This window comes from Phragmites australis, chromosome 4 (assembly GCF_958298935.1).
Source record: "Phragmites australis chromosome 4, lpPhrAust1.1, whole genome shotgun sequence".
Taxonomy (NCBI): domain Eukaryota; kingdom Viridiplantae; phylum Streptophyta; class Magnoliopsida; order Poales; family Poaceae; genus Phragmites; species Phragmites australis.
Window position 1 is genome coordinate 1265876 of NC_084924.1, and position 17611 is coordinate 1283486.

The 17611-nt window shown below is 45.5% G+C and overlaps 1 pseudogene; it reads left to right on the forward strand.

Moving 5' to 3' along the window:
* Window positions 1-8561: 8561 nt before the first annotated feature.
* LOC133913986 (uncharacterized) lies at window positions 8562-12077 on the forward strand (annotated as a pseudogene).
* The last annotated feature ends 5534 nt before the right edge of the window (window positions 12078-17611 follow it).

The window sequence follows — 17611 nt, forward strand, 5'->3', positions numbered from 1 at the left end:
TATGCACTAGCAGGCAGCAGTAAAATTATTACAACCGTGACAAGTTAACCAGAAAGCTTCATCATAAGTATATTTCATAATCGAGTTATTTTTGCCTTAAGCACGGCATCACTTTCTTTACATGACCTTATTCCTTCGCAAACATAGATAGGAGAGCATCAATGTACACGCTAGTCGCTATATACATACATGAACTCACACGTCCCGGATACAGCTTAGCCGTGCTTGCCACACATGAGGCCATCTGGCTGGGCATCAATGTCGAGCCAGTGGCAGTCTCGGAACGCACACGTCCCGGAGGCCTGCAGCGTCTCGCCGACGTCCTCCGGCTTTTGGTAGTACGGCGTCCCATCCTCGAACGAGTTGTGCGTGAGCCGCCGGATGCCCGACCCGTCGATGTTCACGGTGAAGATCTCCCCGTAGGGCTGGTAGTGCTGCGGGTTCGAGATAGACTCGGTCCAGATATTTCGGTGACCCAGGGCGACAATAAAAATAAGACTTTATTATTAAATATAAATCGTCTAGATCTAATTTTTTTACTTTTCTTTTATATCAATATACACCGTATATATATACATACGGGGCTTTGAGTTTTTGGGACCCGAGACGGTCATCCCGCTCGACCCCAGGGCCGGCCCTGGTTTGAGACGGGCTCAGCGGAGACGGCGGCGTAGTCTGACGTGAACACCACGGTCTTGGAGTCCGGGCTGAACCAGGGGTGGTTTGTCCTGCCGCCGACGCCGCTGTGCACCACCCTGCGCAGCCCGGTGCCGTTCGGGTGGACCAGGTCGTGCCGGTCGGAGGCGAAGGCGATCCACTCGCCGTCGGGTGACCAGTTGCACATGGTGTCGGACCACGGACCCTCGGTCAGGCGCCGGATGCCCCCGGCCTCGCCGTCCTCGGCGTCCATGATGTAGAGGTTCTTGTGCCCGGACCTTCCCGAGCAGAACACCACCCATTTTGCAGTGAAGATGCTCGGAGTATGGGATTTTTACGGTTGAAATGTACTGTAGATGGAATCGTGTGTTTGGGACTCACAGACTCATATGAGCCGATCTCGATGCACGTCACTTCTGACCGTTGTCACTGACATGTGGTTCTAGATATGAGACGCACATGTTAGTTACCATCTCTCTCTAACGTTCACATCAAAATAACCGGTTCCGTTTGGAACACGCACAGCACAGAACCGTGCCAGCTCCTCTGAGTTTGTTCTGACGTCAGAAGTGAAGTATCCTGACTTTATCGTGCTGTCGGTGTCACCGTGACAACCATAGAAGGGCACGTGATCCGGTTTGGAAGCTGCGAGAGGAGAGCACGTGTATGATTAAGGTATACACGACAGAGGAACTAATGATATAATCCAATAATCAGATGTCAGATAATAGTAGTACTCGACAAGCTTATTGAGGCCAGAGCAACTTTCTCTCTTGTGGCCAAGATCGTCGATGCGGCGGATGGCCCTGTGATGGCCAAGATCCTGTGGTGGAAACATGCGGCAATCGTACAATCAAAGTCCAATTCCAAGGGAGGAGCAGCACCGCTCCAGATCTTTATTCTATGTTGGGTGACAAAGCAACCAAAGGTTTTCTGGAACCCAAATGCCAGAATTATATTCTCATTTTGTCGCATATTTGCGCCAGTATACATACACATATACATATAAAAAAGAGAGAAAGAAAAAAAAAGGTGAGGGCCTCGGCCGGCCCAAACTCCCTGCCAGGCCGGCCCAGCCCGGCTCCCTCTCCTCCTTACCTGTCTGTCTTATCCCTTCACCTGAGCCGCCCCTTATCCTTTTCCTCTTGCGGCTGGCCTCCGATTCTTCTTCTCGGCCCCGCCAGAGCCGACTTGCAGCATCTCTGTAAGAAACGCTCCGGCGTTCATAGTGCTATCGCCGGACCTTCCGGCGTATACTTCAAAATCTACTTCTGCGTAGAAATGTTCTGGCGTGTGTTCCATCTGAATGCCGGAACATCCGACGGGTTCAACTACCCAAGCATTGAATCATTCGACGTATACAATCTTCCTAGACTCAGAAACAGAAATATCAACTCCATTTTCTTTGTAACTTTTGTTAGTGATTATAATTGCATTACAAGGACATACTCATGCAATCTCACAAATCATTAAACTAACTAAAAAACTTATCAATCACTCATCACAAATAAATCAAGGCACATTTTAACTTATTTTCTCAGTATTTTTCCAAGATGAAGAGCTTTGCAGATGAGATGGCGGCCGCTGGCAAGCGGCTTGATGAAGATGATCTAGTGTCATATATTCTTACAGGGCTTGATGCTGAGTACACCCCCCCCCCCCTCATTGAAGCAGTGAGTGCTAGAATTGATGCTATCAGCCTCAGCGATCTATATGCCCAGCTTCTATCCGCTGAAGCTCGGCTGGAAGCCCAGAGTTTGCAATACCAGATGAACGTCAATAGCGTGTCACGTGGAGGCAAGAACTCTTCCCGTGGTCGAGGGCAATAGGGTCATGGTGACGACAGTCGTGGTGGAGGATGAAGCGGCCAAGGATACAACAACAGCATTAGCACACCGAACTCAAAATCGGTGTGCCAGCTCTACAACAAAGTTGGACACATAGTACACCGTTGTTGGAAGCGGTTTGATACAAATTTTACTGGTGAAGAGAAGAATGCACACACGACTGTTACTTCGTATGGTATAGACACAAATTGGTACATGGATACTGGCATAACTGATCACATTACTTGAGAACTAGATAAGCTAACTACACGTGAGAAGTACAATGGCCAGGATCAAGTTTATACAGCTAATGGTGCAGGTATGGCTATAAATCATGTTGGTTGTTCTACTGTTCATACCCCAGTTCGTGCTATTCATCTTAACAAAATTCTTCATGTTCCTAATGCCAAAAACAAGATCTTATCTCTGTTCATCATCTTACTACTGATAATAATGCTTATTTTGAGTTTTATCCTGATTTCTTTTTGATAAAGGATCAAGCAACAAAGAAAACTCTTCTACGACGCAAATGTAAGGGTGGTCTTTATCCCCTTCCAATCCCGGAGAAGCCTTCCTCATCAAGTCAAGTCCTTAGTGCTGTCAAAGTATCATATGAACGATGGCACAACCGCTTAGTTCACCCATCTTAGTCATAGTTCAGAAGGTCATCAGCAGTAGTAATCTTCCTTGTTCTCACGAAAATAGTAGAGAGTCAATCTGTGATGCTTGTCAACAAGCTAAGAGTCATCAGAGTCAACTAGTGTGTCTAGATTTCCTTTAGAACTTGTTTTGTCTGATGTGTGGGGTTCTGCACCTACCTCAGTTGGAAGGAATAAATATTATATAAGCTTTATCGATGATTAAAGTAAGTTTACTTGGATCTATATTTTGAAAAATAAATCTGATGTCTTCAGTAAATTTCTTGAGTTCCAATAACATGTTGAGCGTCTTTTCAGCAGAAAAATTATCACAATACAAACTGACTAGGAAGAATAATACCAGAAACCGAATTCCTTCTTCAAAAGGGTAGGAATTTCTCACCATTTTTCATGTCCTCATGCCTATCAGCAGAATAGTTCTGCTGAACGAAAACATCGTCGCATTGTCAAGGTCGGTCTAGCTCTTCTTGCCCATGCTTCCATGCCATTAAAATTTTGGGATGAAGCCTTCCTTTCTGCAGTCTATCTCATTAATCAGTTGCCATCCAAAGTAATTAGTTTTGAGTCACCCATGGAACGTTTGTTCAATCAAAAACCCGACTAATGGAACGTTTGTTCAATCAAAAACCCGACTATTCCTTGCTTCGTGTCTTTGGGTCTGCTTGTTGGCCAAATCTCTAACCTTATAACACAAGAAAACTTCAATTTCGCTCTACCCGTTGTGCTTTCTTGGTTATAGCAGTCTCCATAAAGGTTATAAGTGTCTTGATATCACAACGGTTCGTGCCTATATTTCTAGAGATGTGATCTTTAGGTTATAAGTGTCTTGATATCACAACGGTTCGTGCCTATATTTCTAGAGATGTGATCTTTGATGAGACTGTATTTCCTTTCGCCCACCTTCATCCAAATGCTGGAGCCCAACTAAGATCCGAAATTCTCCTCCTTCGTCCTACTTTGCTCAATCATGACCGAATTGGGGATATTACAGTAGACACTAATGTGGCTAATGAGGTTGTTGAGTATTCTGGAGCATAGGGCAGTGAACAGGATGATGAACAGGGCGAAAATCCGGCTGGAGATTTTATGCTCCTGGTGTTGCTATGGGCACAGATGATCCCAACGCAGAGCCCGGGGAGGTTCTTCCTCTGTCCTTGTCTCGGGATAGCTATCGTAGCACGTCTGCTCGCACATCTGTCTCTCGCAGGTGTCCCAGGCCGGTGTCTGGAGTACAAGGAGAACAAGCTAGAGCACAGCCAACATTTATGGCCTTGCCTCGGGACTCTACTCTACCTGGTCCATCTAGTTCACATTGGGACTTCGCGCCGTCAAACACTAGAGGTCCAGATAATTCTCCGCTTGAGCAGGTATCATCAGAGGTAGATTCCGACGTTGATTTGAGATTTGTTCCTGGAGAGCTCAGTACCTTACAACCGGTTACTCGCTCCCGAAATAATATTTTTAAGCCAAGAACTTTCAATGATGGAACAGTACATTACGGATTTCTTAGTGCTATAGGAGAACCCTAGAGTTTACAAGAGGCAATGGGAGATCACAAGTGGAAGCAAGCGATGGACAAAGAGTACCTTGCGCTGATCAAGAATAAAACTTGGCATTTGGTTCCTTCCAAAGGTGCTAGCAATATTATAGACTGCAAATTGGTTTATAAGGTAAAACGAAAAGCTGACGGGTCAATTGATAGGTATAAAGCTTGCTTGGTAGCAAATGGTTTCAAACAACGATATAGTATTGATTATGAAGATAATTTTAGTCCAGTTGTGAAAGCTGTGACTATTTGAATTGTATTGTCTATTGCTGTTTCCAGGAATTGGTGACTTCGATAGTTGGACGTTAAGAACGCGTTCCTTCATGGTGTTCTGAAGGAGGAAGTCTATATGAGACAACCACCTGAGTATGAAAATTCTTCTTGTCCTGAATATATATGTAAACTTGATAAAGCATTATATGGATTAAAACAGGCACCTCGAGTATGTTACTCTAGGCTTAGCACAAAATTACAACAGCTTGGTTTTGTTGCTTCTAAAGCAGATACATCACTATTTATTTATAATAAAGAGATACTTGTTATATATTTACTTATCTATGTGTATGATATTATTGCGGCAAGTTCTTCTGAAAAGGTTGTTGAAGCTCTTCTCCAAGATTTGAATCAGGAGTTTGCTTTGAAAGACTTGGGTGATTTGCATTATTTTTTGGGTATTGAAGTGAAGAAGACCAAAGATGGTATTATTCTCTCTCAAGAGAAGTACGCTTCTGATCTTTTGGTGCGAGTTGGAATGAAACATTGTAAGTCGTTAATTACTCCTGTGTCAACATCAGAAAAACTTTCAATTGTTGGTGGTGATCCTTTGAGCAGTGAAGACTCAACAAGGTATAGAAGTATTATTGGTGCATTACAATATTTAACATTGACCCGACCAGATATTGCTTTTTCTATCAATAAGGTTTGTCAATTTCTTCATGCACCAACTTATTTATATTGCACAAGAGTTAAAAGAATTTTGCGGTATATTGCATATACTATAGCCTTGGAGATCAAATTTAGTAAGTCTCCCTCTATTTTGGTAAGTGACTTTTCTGATGTAGACTGGGCAGGATGTCCAGATGATAGAAGATCTACATAAGAGTTTGCTGTATATTTGGGCTCGAATCTTGTGTCTTGGAGTGCTTATAAACAGGCTACAATATCCAGGTCTAGCACAAAAGCAGAATATAAGTCTCTTGCTACTACTACAGTTAAGGTTATCTGGATGCAGACAATTCTTGAAGAACTTGGTATTTCTCAATCTAGGTCAGCGTGTCTCTAGTGTGACAACTTAGAGGCTACTTATTTATCAGCTAATCCTATATTCCATGCTTGAATTAAACATATTGAAGTTGATTATCATTTTGTGAGAGAAAGTGTGGCAGACAAGCATCTTGATATAAGGTTTATATCGTCTGAAGATCAAATTGCAGATGGTTTTACTAAGTCCCTTGCTGTTCGGAAACAGGAAGAATTTAGGCGCAGATAAGTTAAGATTGAGAGAGAGTGTTAGAGAAATTGAGATATATATGATGAGTATAGTTGAGTTCGGTTTGGTCTGTTAGCCAGGATAGAGATATGTTGCTATATTTAAACTTTGTATCCTCTTGAAGATAGATTTCAGCTCTTGTTTAAACCAGCGGAACTCATATCTTGTACAGCCACGCCGTGGGGGCTTTTCCCGGCCTATATTAACATACAGATGCGGCCCGAGAGGGTTAAGACGCTTCACCTAAACTTTGATCGCGCACGTCGTGCTCGTCGAGCCGCTCGCCGAAGCACATGGCCACGAGGAGACGGAACATGGAGTACTACTGGAACCGTGGAACGTAGTATCTATGATGGTGCCGTCCCCTTGTCGGTGGCGCAGCTTGTCCGTGAGCTCGGCGAGAAGAGCCAGAGGAGTGCCGGGTTCGTGACCTCAGCCGCGAACAGCCGCCAGAGCTGGAGGTGAATATGGGCAGTGAGTCAGCGGCTCCGTTTTTCCCTCGACGAAACCGGATCCTTCTATGGCTCGCTATCTTCATTGGCTCGGAGCCGGTACCGGACGGGAAACAAAGCAGTCCAGGAAGGTGCATTGAATCAGAGCGGGTACAACTACATATTATATTGTTGTAACCTTTCTGTTTGGTACATTCGAGCTGCCATTATGTAATTACACCTTATTCTATTTCCTTCTTCCATAAAAGGGCAGAGCACCTGCCATCTTCCTTAAAAAAAAAATCAGAGCGGTGCTGCATAGGGACTTGTTTGTAGCACTGCTGCATACAATTTTTTAAAATTCTCTACAGTCCCGTTACCGTGAGGCCCTACGCCCGATTTTTGCCACCTGACCTGTACTTGATCGATCTCAGAGCACCCCAGACTGCTCGCGCCGCTCCAGGACCAGGAAACGAGCGAGGACCCGCTGCCACCAACCCTCACTGCGGAGCTGGCCGTCTCCGCCGAGATCGCGCTCCAGTCCTTGATTCCAAAGGGAGCAACCAGATTCCAGTCTTCGCCTTTTGAGTGCCAGTACACTACTTCAGAGCTTCACGTGGAGTTTTAATGCGCCGAGGGAACTTGTATTGTCAAACATCATATGATTTCAGTATGATTTGTTTTGATGCCATTGTTCTGGCCTCAAGTATAGTCGTCTAAGCTGAAGCTGTGATGCCTAGTGGCACAAGTATCAACAGCACGTTCGCGATGGCACTCAGGAGACTGGAATCTGCTTGTTCACTGATTATATACAGGTTGAATATTACTTCAAAAAAATACAGGTTGAATATATACTGTAACTAAACAGATCATAATGATATGAATTTGTCTTGCTGGTTGTTCAGCTGAACTGCCGAACGACCTGCCGAAGCTCCTCTTCTCATCCATTCTGAACATTTGAATTCTTGGGATAAATTTCATGTTTCTCCAAAAAAAAAAAATCAATGATGGTCTTAGTATGGTTATCTTCAAACTTAATTCTTCAAGTGAAAAGATGAACTATACTATGTCACATTGCTTAGAGGCAAGAAAAAAGTGTCATTCACTAGTTTCAGAAAAGAAAAGAACATTGCACAGTAGTTCTGAATTATAGTCAACAATGCCATACACAAGTTTCAGAATAAAAATCACATTGTACACTATTTCTGAATGAAACTAAAATAGCTCATCAACAAGATGGCTACTGCACAGATCCTATCAAACATAACTCCCTAGAATCTTTGTCTTTCATCTTCAATTTCGACAAAAAAGCAGTTAGAGATAATATTTGGCATGTATGATCAACCAACCAGGTTGATGTTCTATTTATAGCACAGATGGATTGAAGTACAAGAAAAGTTTATACAACAAGAAAGATCTCAACAGATTGAGATCGATATCTTCTAATATCGTAACATGCCGGATATGCTACAGATCCGGTACTTGCCGGATATACCTGTACAACTTCCTTGTTTGACAAAAGCCACTTTGGTATTTTAAGAAAGCCCACATCACAAACTTTGCAGGTTTGTTAATTATATAGAGAAGGTAACCGACAACGATGCCTTTTCTTCCCGTCCCTTATCCGAGCAATTGCAATCGGAGTTGTCCGTGTTCCCTGCCCCTAGCTAACCTCGCCGATCCTTGCCTATAATATAAATATAACGACAAGAAGAAAGAAACCGCGCTCCCCTGGAATCGTCCGACATTAACCATCCCACGACCGCCATGTCGTCCGACGCCGGCGACCCATCGCGCAAGCTCCGCCACCAGCGTCTCCTCCCACGTACTCAAGATTGATGGGTACTCAAGAACCTTGGACACCCAGGGTAACATGCAAGGCTTCCGTTCATGCGGGAGGCCGTACGTGGCGCATCAGCTACTACCCCATAGGAGCAGGGGGGCCCTGGAAACATGGATTTCATAGCTATTTTTCTCGTTCTTGCTGACACTGTCGATGAGGCCGTGACAGCGAAGGTTACCTTCAGTTTGCTCGACCAAGACCAAAAGCCGGTGCCATCCTATAGCCGTACCACCACCGAGGCTGACTTCTCGAGGTCTATTGGATACTACAAGTTCATAAAAAGAGAAGACTTGGAACGATCAGAGTTTCTCAACGATGACTGCTGCTCGCTGTTAGGGTGGATGTACATGTTGTCAAGGAAGCAGCGCCGCCATCCACGATGGTTTCACCGTATGACATGCAGCACCAGCATCTCGCTGATTTCCTATTGAGGAGGGAGGGCGCCGATGTTGAATTCCGAGTTCGCGGGGAGACGTTTTCTGCGCAGCGGCTAGTGCTCAGGGCAAGATCTCCAGTCTTCAAGGCACAGCTCTTGGGCCCGATGGAGAAAGGCACTACCACAAACATCGTACAAATAGATGATATAGAGCCGCAAGTGTTCGAGGCTCTCCTCACCTTCATATACACAGATGCGTGTCCAGAGATGGAGAATGATGATGAGTTTGCATTGACTCAACGCTTGCTTGTAGCTGCGGCAGGTATAGCCTGCAAAGACTGAAGCTCATATGTGAAGACAGGTTGTGCAACTACATCGACACAGGCTCCGTGTCAACTATCTTGACACTAGCAGAGAAACACCACTGCCCTGGTCTTAAGGAGGCATGCTTCGACTTCCTTGGCTCCTCGACAGTTCTACTCGCGAGGTGTTGACGGGGGGCCACGAAGCAACAGCAAGCATCAGCCGTTAAGTTTTATGTGCTGCCCACTGCACGGCGCGGGAAAGTGGCAGGCCAATGTGCCCAGCTGCAAGCATCCAGCTGCATACTTGGTTAACGAGCAATTAAGCTGCAAACGTTGCACACGGACGTGCGTTTTTTTTGGGGGGGGGGGGGGGGGGCTAGATTTGATCAGGTGCCCAGTCCGAGGACGTCCAAATAGAACAGACTAGGACGATCGCCGACTGCATGCGGATCCAATTAAGCCATTATTGCAATTTCATCATACAAACAAACCAAGAAAAAAAAAGATGGAAAGCCCTTCCTTGTGAAGCAATTGGAGGCACAAATAGCTTTTCTTTCCTTCCCGTCCCCTACCCGTGCCTCTCTACAAAAACGCAAGAACCCTAGCCTCTCCCCGGCCCCTGCATCGGAATCGGCCGACAATAGCTAGCTAGCCATCCCGTCGGCCGGCCAGCCACCATGGCCTCTAGTCCATCGCGCTCAGCAACCACCATTGTCACGGTGAGATCCTACCACGTGGTCAAGATAGACGGGTATTCTAGCTGGCATTTCAGTTACCGACCCATGGGGAGCCAGCACCACCCAGGAAACACCGAGTTCATCTCCTTGTACCTCGTTCTCGATGATATTGTCAATAAGGCCGTGGTGGCGCAGGCTTCGTTCATGGTCTGCTCGACCATGACGGGTCGACGCCGGTACGCATCTACAGCTCGACCACTGCCATGAATAACTTCTCGGTATCTAGGGATAGGGCCTTCGGATTCGAGGATTTCATCAAAAGGGAAGACTTGGAGCGATCCGAGTATCTCAAGGATGATTGTTTCGCCATCAGGGTCCGTGTACATATCGTCAAGGAAGCGCCATCTATCATGGTGCCACAGTCTGATATGCACCAGCATCTTGGCCATCTCTTGTCAAACAAGGAGGACACCGATGTGGAGTTTGGAGTCAGCGGGGAGACGTTTGCCGCGCACCGTGTGGTGCTTGGGGCACGATCACCAGTCTTCATGGCGGAACTCTTCGGCCCGATGAAGGAGGGCGCCACGACAAACGTCATACAAGTCGATGATATGGAAGCACAAGTGTTCGATGCTCTACTTACTTTCATATACACGGATGCATGGCCAAAGATCAGACCCGGCTCTGACATTTCGGTGGCCCGAGACGAGATTAAAAAGGGACCTTATTATTAAATATAAGTCATTCAGATCTAATTTTTTTCAGTTTGCTTTTGGATCGATATACACATTATACATATACATATGAGGACTTTGAATTTTAGGGGTCCGGGGCGGTCGCACCACTCGACCTCCCTCCGTACCGGCCCTGCCAGAGACGGAGCAGGAAGATGCATCCGCAATGACTCAGCATTTGCTTGTCGCGGCGGCCAGGTATAGGTTGCAAGGGTTAAAACTGATGTGCGAAGACAGGCTGCGCAACCACATCGATACGGACTCTGTGGCAACTATCCTGACGCTAGCAGAGCAGCATTGTTGCCTTGGCCTTAAGGAGGCATGCTTCGAGTTCCTTGGCTCTTCAGCAGCCTTGCTTGCGCCCAAGGAGATCGAGTACTTAGCCCAGAGTTGTCCTACTATTATGAATGAGCTAGTTTCAAAACTTGCAGCTAGCTCGCAATTTAGAAAAGGAGAAAGTTCCGGGAGGAATCGGGAAAGACGATTAACTAAAGAAATGTGGAACCAAATACTAGGAGTAGTCTTATTCGGTACTCTGTATCTATGTCTTTATTTTAGTTGATCATGATCATTGTATACGTACCTCGATGATATATGTCTTGCTGGTTCGTTAATGCATTTATCTTTCCTGTTTGATTTCTCTGCCTGTGTTTTGGCTGGTTATTCGTACAACGTGTGGAGATCGAGTTGGCAGTTAGTTGTGAGCTTTTGTTCTTCGGGGATGAGTGTCCAGACCACCAGGTGCGTGTACCGTTTGCGTGCTTAGTTTAGAAAGAGTTGTTTCTGGTTGACACCATCGCGCGATTAGCTTCCCCCCCCCCCCCCATCACGATCAGTATGTGTCGCTAAGCTAGGAAGTTGACACATTTTGCTTTTGGAAAATGCTTCACACCCGAGTGGGATAATATTATTGCTTTTGCACCTTGGCGTATAATTGTTTGCTCCAACGAATCCATGAGGCTAGAGTCGGGTCACCTTCTCCTCGTCCTCTCTTGTTGGCTTGCTGCAGCAGCGGCGGGATCCTCAACGCCATCACCAGCCTCGCGGAGCCGCCCTCTACTGCCTGCTGCTCCTTGGGGGGGAGGGCATTTATTGCTCCTCCTCTGACCGCGTCACCGCCATCGATCAGCCTCGTGAGACCTTTCTCCTCCTCCTTCCTGTCCTGTCGTCGCTCACCGATCGAGCTCGTATGGCTGGACCTCCAGAGCAACGCGCTCTCTAGCCCCGTTCCATCACTCGGCAACGCATTCACCTGCCTCCCCAAGGACTTCCTCCAGGGGATGCATGCCCGCTCTGCAGTACCTCAGCATGGACGACCTCCCTCTCGAGCCGTGCAGTGAACCATCATATCCCCGACGCCATCGCCAGCTGCCCCTCCCTCGTCACCTTCTCCGCCTCCAATGCCTCCATCACCGGCCCCTTCCCGGCCATTATTGCCAACCTGACAGGGCTGCGACGCCTTGTCCTAGCCAATAACAATCTCACCAGGGGATACCTGATGCTCTCGATCACAGCATTACCTGCCGAATCTTGAGCTTCTTCATGTCACTAGCCAACTGCCCAAGTTCCGTTTATCGATCAGTTCCTGTGTTATCGGATCGGAACCGGTTTGACGAACCAGGCGCTGCTGCTGCTCCTCCCTCTTCGCCTTCAAGCTCTGCTGCAGATGCATTATCCAAGTCGTCTAAGCCGAATTAATGCAGCAACAATTCTTGCAATTCTTGTACCTTTACTTGATTTATGAAAGGGCAATTAGCGTTGCAATAAAGTACGTTCAATTGTAATCCATTGTTTGTACAAATTCTTCTCTCCTCAAGTGGGTAGGCCGCAGAATGCGTGACCTGTAGAGGTGATCACGCGCGATCGAGGTGGCTGGCAGCAGTTCTGTTCTGTGAACATGCACACAATTAACTATTGTTCGCATGCAGGATCGATACTATTATATGGCCAACACGACAGACAGACAGATCCTTAAAACCTGAAAGTCTAGCTGCCAGAACGATTTAAACCTGCATGTTTGGCGCGGCCTGCCTTGTATCTACGCGGTACCTAACGGCTAACGAAATTGTGCGTATATGCATGCAGCTTTCCTGCTGGCCGGGAATACTTTTTGTACTTTTTATTTCTTCTTGCGAGGACTGAAATACTAGTACATGACCACAAGGCGACTGGGATGGATCGATCACGACACGACCCGATCCACCAACTACTCGTGTAAAAAATGTGCTACTCGCAAAACAAAAAAGTGTAAATAATGTGCTGGTAGGAACTTGTGAAAAGAAGAAAGCACGTGCCCTCCAGCGAGTCAAAACACACATGGTCTCCTCCGATCCATTTTATACTCATCATCCAGCAAAAGTTACGTATATACGTACGTAGAGGAGCAGGTTGTGGATTGCCACGTGCGAACTAACTAGCTCGCAGAGTTACATTTACACATGAAACCACTAGAGCTCTTTAAAAAAGATATAAACGAACTCGTCGCACGTACGTGCCACCCGCGCCATGCAGCATGCAGGACGGACGAGCCACTGAGAATGACCGTTCGCGCGCAATGATCTTTGTATTGTTTTCGTGCTCACCGACGCACGCTGATCGTCATATCTTACCTCAATTATTGGTAACTGTATTGTATTGTTGTCGTCGTCATTTCTTTCCCTTCGACACTTGCGATTATATTGGACGGTGCTTGCAACTGCCGACCCATATATTGGAGTTGGTACAGATCAATGGTTGATGGTAGTGTAGTGAACCAAATGATCGATCGTCGTTCTCATGTTTTTTTTCATCGTGAAATTCAGACTTCACATCCGGATGGTCTAGAACTCATACGTACGTAAGTCGTAGTTTTTTCGATTCTTCATCTTACTAATGACCACATTCATTCTTGGTCTCATCTGAAAAGAAAACGACTTCATTCAATGTGCAGGCGTTGTTGAAAGTTTTCCGGAACCGATCCGTTGAAAATTCTACTGCATGCTGTGTGTCAGAGTATGTAAGACTTTGCAGCTTTGACTTTTCCTTGCACTACGTAATACACTAATAATAGAGACACTTTATTAGCGATAGCGGCTCATTACGTATCACTAATATCCTATTAGTAACGGTCATAAATACCTATTATTAATGTGATATTGGGTTAGAACCTATTTTAGATCCGTCACTAATAATAACAGTGACGGACTACTTCACAACATATCACTAATAATATAATCATTAGTGATGTGTTATAGAGAGACTACTCATTAGTGGTAGGTGATAACAGCACACGTCACTAAAGTGAAAGTCATTAGTGATGTGTGTTGAAAACACCCGTCACTAATACGAATATGGGAGGATTTAGGCAGCGTGGGCCATGGCCCAGGCGGTCTTTCCGGCCCAGGCTAGCCTAGGCACGTGCGGGTGGGCAACCTTAGGGCTTGCCTTGTGCCTACCATCACCGCCGCCAGCTCACTCGCGCAAGCATCCCTCCCCACCACGCCTCACCTTAGATCCCATCTTGCCCTCCCTCACCCCCGCCCCCATGGCCACCATCGCCCTCGTCTCCGCCTCCGCCTCCGCCTCCGGTTGTGATCCCACCGGTCAGGTAGGCCCAGCTGCACCAGCCATGGACACTGGCAGCGCGTGGCCATCGGCTCCATCGGACGCCCAGGTCTACACCGACCTTGCCGGTAAGGCTCAGATCGACACCGACCATGCCAGCACCCCCGAGAGAAATCTTAATCCGCACTACATTCTCGATCTCACCGAGGAAGGAAGGAGCAGAGCAGAAGAATGGCAGTCGAAGAGGGAGTCGTGGTCACATGCCACACTAAGAAGGAGTTTGACGCCCAGATGACCAAGGCCAAGGAGGCCGGCAAGCTGGTATGCCCGCTTGCCCCCAATCCCCCACCTCCCTCTCTCTGTCTCCTCACCGCGCAATCTCCCCGTAATTTGGGGCACTATTTAGGGATTATTTATTCTAGGTTTCCTTGATTCATGTTGATATCTAGCGTTCTAGGTTCTCGCACGATTTGGTGCTTGCAACTTGTAGGCATTGATTTACTGCATATGCGTTCAGATCCCCGATCTGATGCCTGATTTGCTTGGGATAGGAGTGGTGTAGGCTCAACTTTACCTATGCTATTAGCTAGGTCCTATTTTCTTATTACATATATTAAGCCTTGAAGGCCTATTGTTGGTCCATCGTAGAGTGATTGGTCAAAGAAAGTTAAGCTGTCCTTTAAACATATTAGCGCTATACAGATCTGTCCAAATGGGCCTGTCGGGCTGGCTCGGCACGGGCCCGGCTAAGGCATAGCCTGACAAGCCCGGCTAAGCAAACGGGTCGTGTCGTGCCGGAGGCGTGGCCCACGACACGGCCCGTGGCCGACCGTGCTGTGCCAGACTGGCTCGGGCACGATTGTGACGCGGCGGGGGTGGCCAACCGGGCGGGGGCAATGAGGCGACCGATCGATGGGCCGGGGGCGGCCGGGGCAAGGAGGGGGTGGCGCGGATGGGGGCAATCGGGGCGGGGGCGAGGGCTAGGGTGGCCAAGCCGTGCTGGCATGCCGTGCCGAGGCATCAGCCCACGCACGGCCTGGCTGGCCGTGTCGTGCTAGCTCGGCCCACCTAACCCTCAGGTTGTGTCGTGCCTGGGCTGTGCCTACAGTGCTGTGCCTCGGATCGTCTTAGTAGGCACCCATGTGGCTAGCACTAGCGCCATATGTCGCCTCCAATGTTATGTCATCTTAACTAATGCAATTGGCTTCTTGTAAGGTTAAGGAGCGCCTGGTGTCTGTAGATGAGTTACTTGACGTTGATGAAGTTTTCTGCACGGGAACTGTTGTTGTGATGTCACATGTGGGCAGCATAACATATTCGGGGAAAAGGTGACACTCATGCCTTTCTTGCTAATCTATCTGTTACTTGGTGTTCATGTGCGACGAACTGGAAGTTTGAAGTTTTTAGTTGAAAACAAATATCGATACAAATTCTTGAAGTACATGTCTTGTTTCTTGAAACAACACCAAGAAGAGTTACTACTTAAATAAAACATGATGAGCAAAACTATGTTAGCCTAATTAACAGTAAACCGTAACCTATTTTTTCTTTAAAAAAACATGGTGACCATAACCAAGTTGGCCTAATTACTGTACTGCTGTGATTCTTTCTCTGTAATCAGTTCTGTTGCATGTCTTTAGTGCTTGTTTTTCTGTTTCTTGGAAATGCTATTTTATAGTTGTTGGTATCTGGATTTTACTTGTCATCATCCCTTCCTGATATGAGTGTTAGTTGCTTTACTGTATTCCTTCAACAGCATCAAATGTCATGTAATTTTAATAGCAATTGCAGAATATTCTTAGTTTGATGCACATATGCTTGTAACAACATCTAATTCCACAGTTACATACAAACTTACGGAACATCTGCTGTTCTTGTCGCATTATTGATTTCCGGAAAGTGATAAATTCGTTCTTCAGAGTGTTATGGGTAGCCATGTTGAATCTCAAACTCCCATCCATGGTTTTTTTATTTGCAGGGTAGAATATGGCAACCAAGGAGTCGGTGTTGTATCAAAGCAGCTATACAAGTCACTTACAAGCCTCCAGATGGGTCATGTGGCGCCTATTTGAAGTTACCCGTTAGTTTTGCATTAACTTTTAAATTGGCTTTCTGTTGTATGTTGTAGCAATTCGAACAACATAATGATGTACTATATTTGTTTATTAGTGGCTTTCAGGCTTTTGTATATTGTAGTTATTCTCTTTTTTTTTTAAGTGCTCGTTAGTGACAGGTTTGAATTCAAACCCGTTATTGATGTATAGTTATTAGTGACAACTATCACTAATATATGTCATTGGTGATTTAGTGACAAATTAATAATAACATTTATCATCCGTTATTAACTTGTTGTTTTGAGTAGTGTTGTTTCCTAGCTACTGGAAAGGGCACTTGAAGGACCAGGCTACGAATATTATTAGAATTCTGGGACTGTTTATATATATATATATATATATATATATATATATATATATATATATATATATATATATATATATATAGGAAAACTAGTATGTACTCTGGGTGTATGTACTCCCATCTCTCATATACCACTTTTACACGTGTGTTATACTTCTTTATCACTTTAAATATACTTCATTAGTAATTATAAGATACTACAATACAAATCCCACGAATTTTTTTATGAAATTTCATGATTTTTATCATAATTTGCGTATATACTTCTTTTATGTATAAAAAAGAGTATATAGCAAAAATGAAAGGCTAACATTGAATTTTTTTTCATACAACTCATATTGGAGTATCTTAGAATTAGTATTAGAGTATACTAAAAATGATAAAAGAGTATAAAGTGTTTGTTTAGGTGGTATATTGCATGTGGGAGTACATACTCCTAGGAGTATAGAATAGGTGTCCTATATATATATATATATATATCCATCTACTTGCACAAAATCGCCATTGATAGGTGCAGGTTTAAATGGTTATGTATGTATGACTGCAACATCCATCGTCACCGGTGAGGACTGAGGACGGTGAAACAAGTGGATGCTGAATAAATATATATATATATGGTTTGGCTAGCTTTGGATTATCTTGCATACGTCGTGGCAAGACATGGACAGTTAGTTTGCTCTGTGGAAGCTTCGCAAAAAAGAGCAAAACGAAAGGCATCTAGAAAAGTGAAAAGGATAAAAAGAGGCGGACGGAATGTGGCATGTACGCTCACATGTCTTTCTTTTTTGAAACAAAAAAAAGGAGCAAATTTGGCAATTTGCTTTTATCCTTTTGAAGGTTGGCAATTTCATCGATAATGAGAGCTCAAGATAGATAGATGCTCACATATAGTGGAGTATATACGCGCGTACTGATTCCAACGGGTTGATGTGCAGAAATTGGGTGGATTCAGGAGCTGCAACTTAATTTCTCTCATTTTTAAGCAGTGAATAGATGCTACAAATGTGGTGCATGTACGACCCATGCTGTTGTCATTGTGATTTACGACGCTCCGACCGGCCGAAGCGGTGCCAAACTTTGTACCAAATTGTCATCATGGCGGACTCA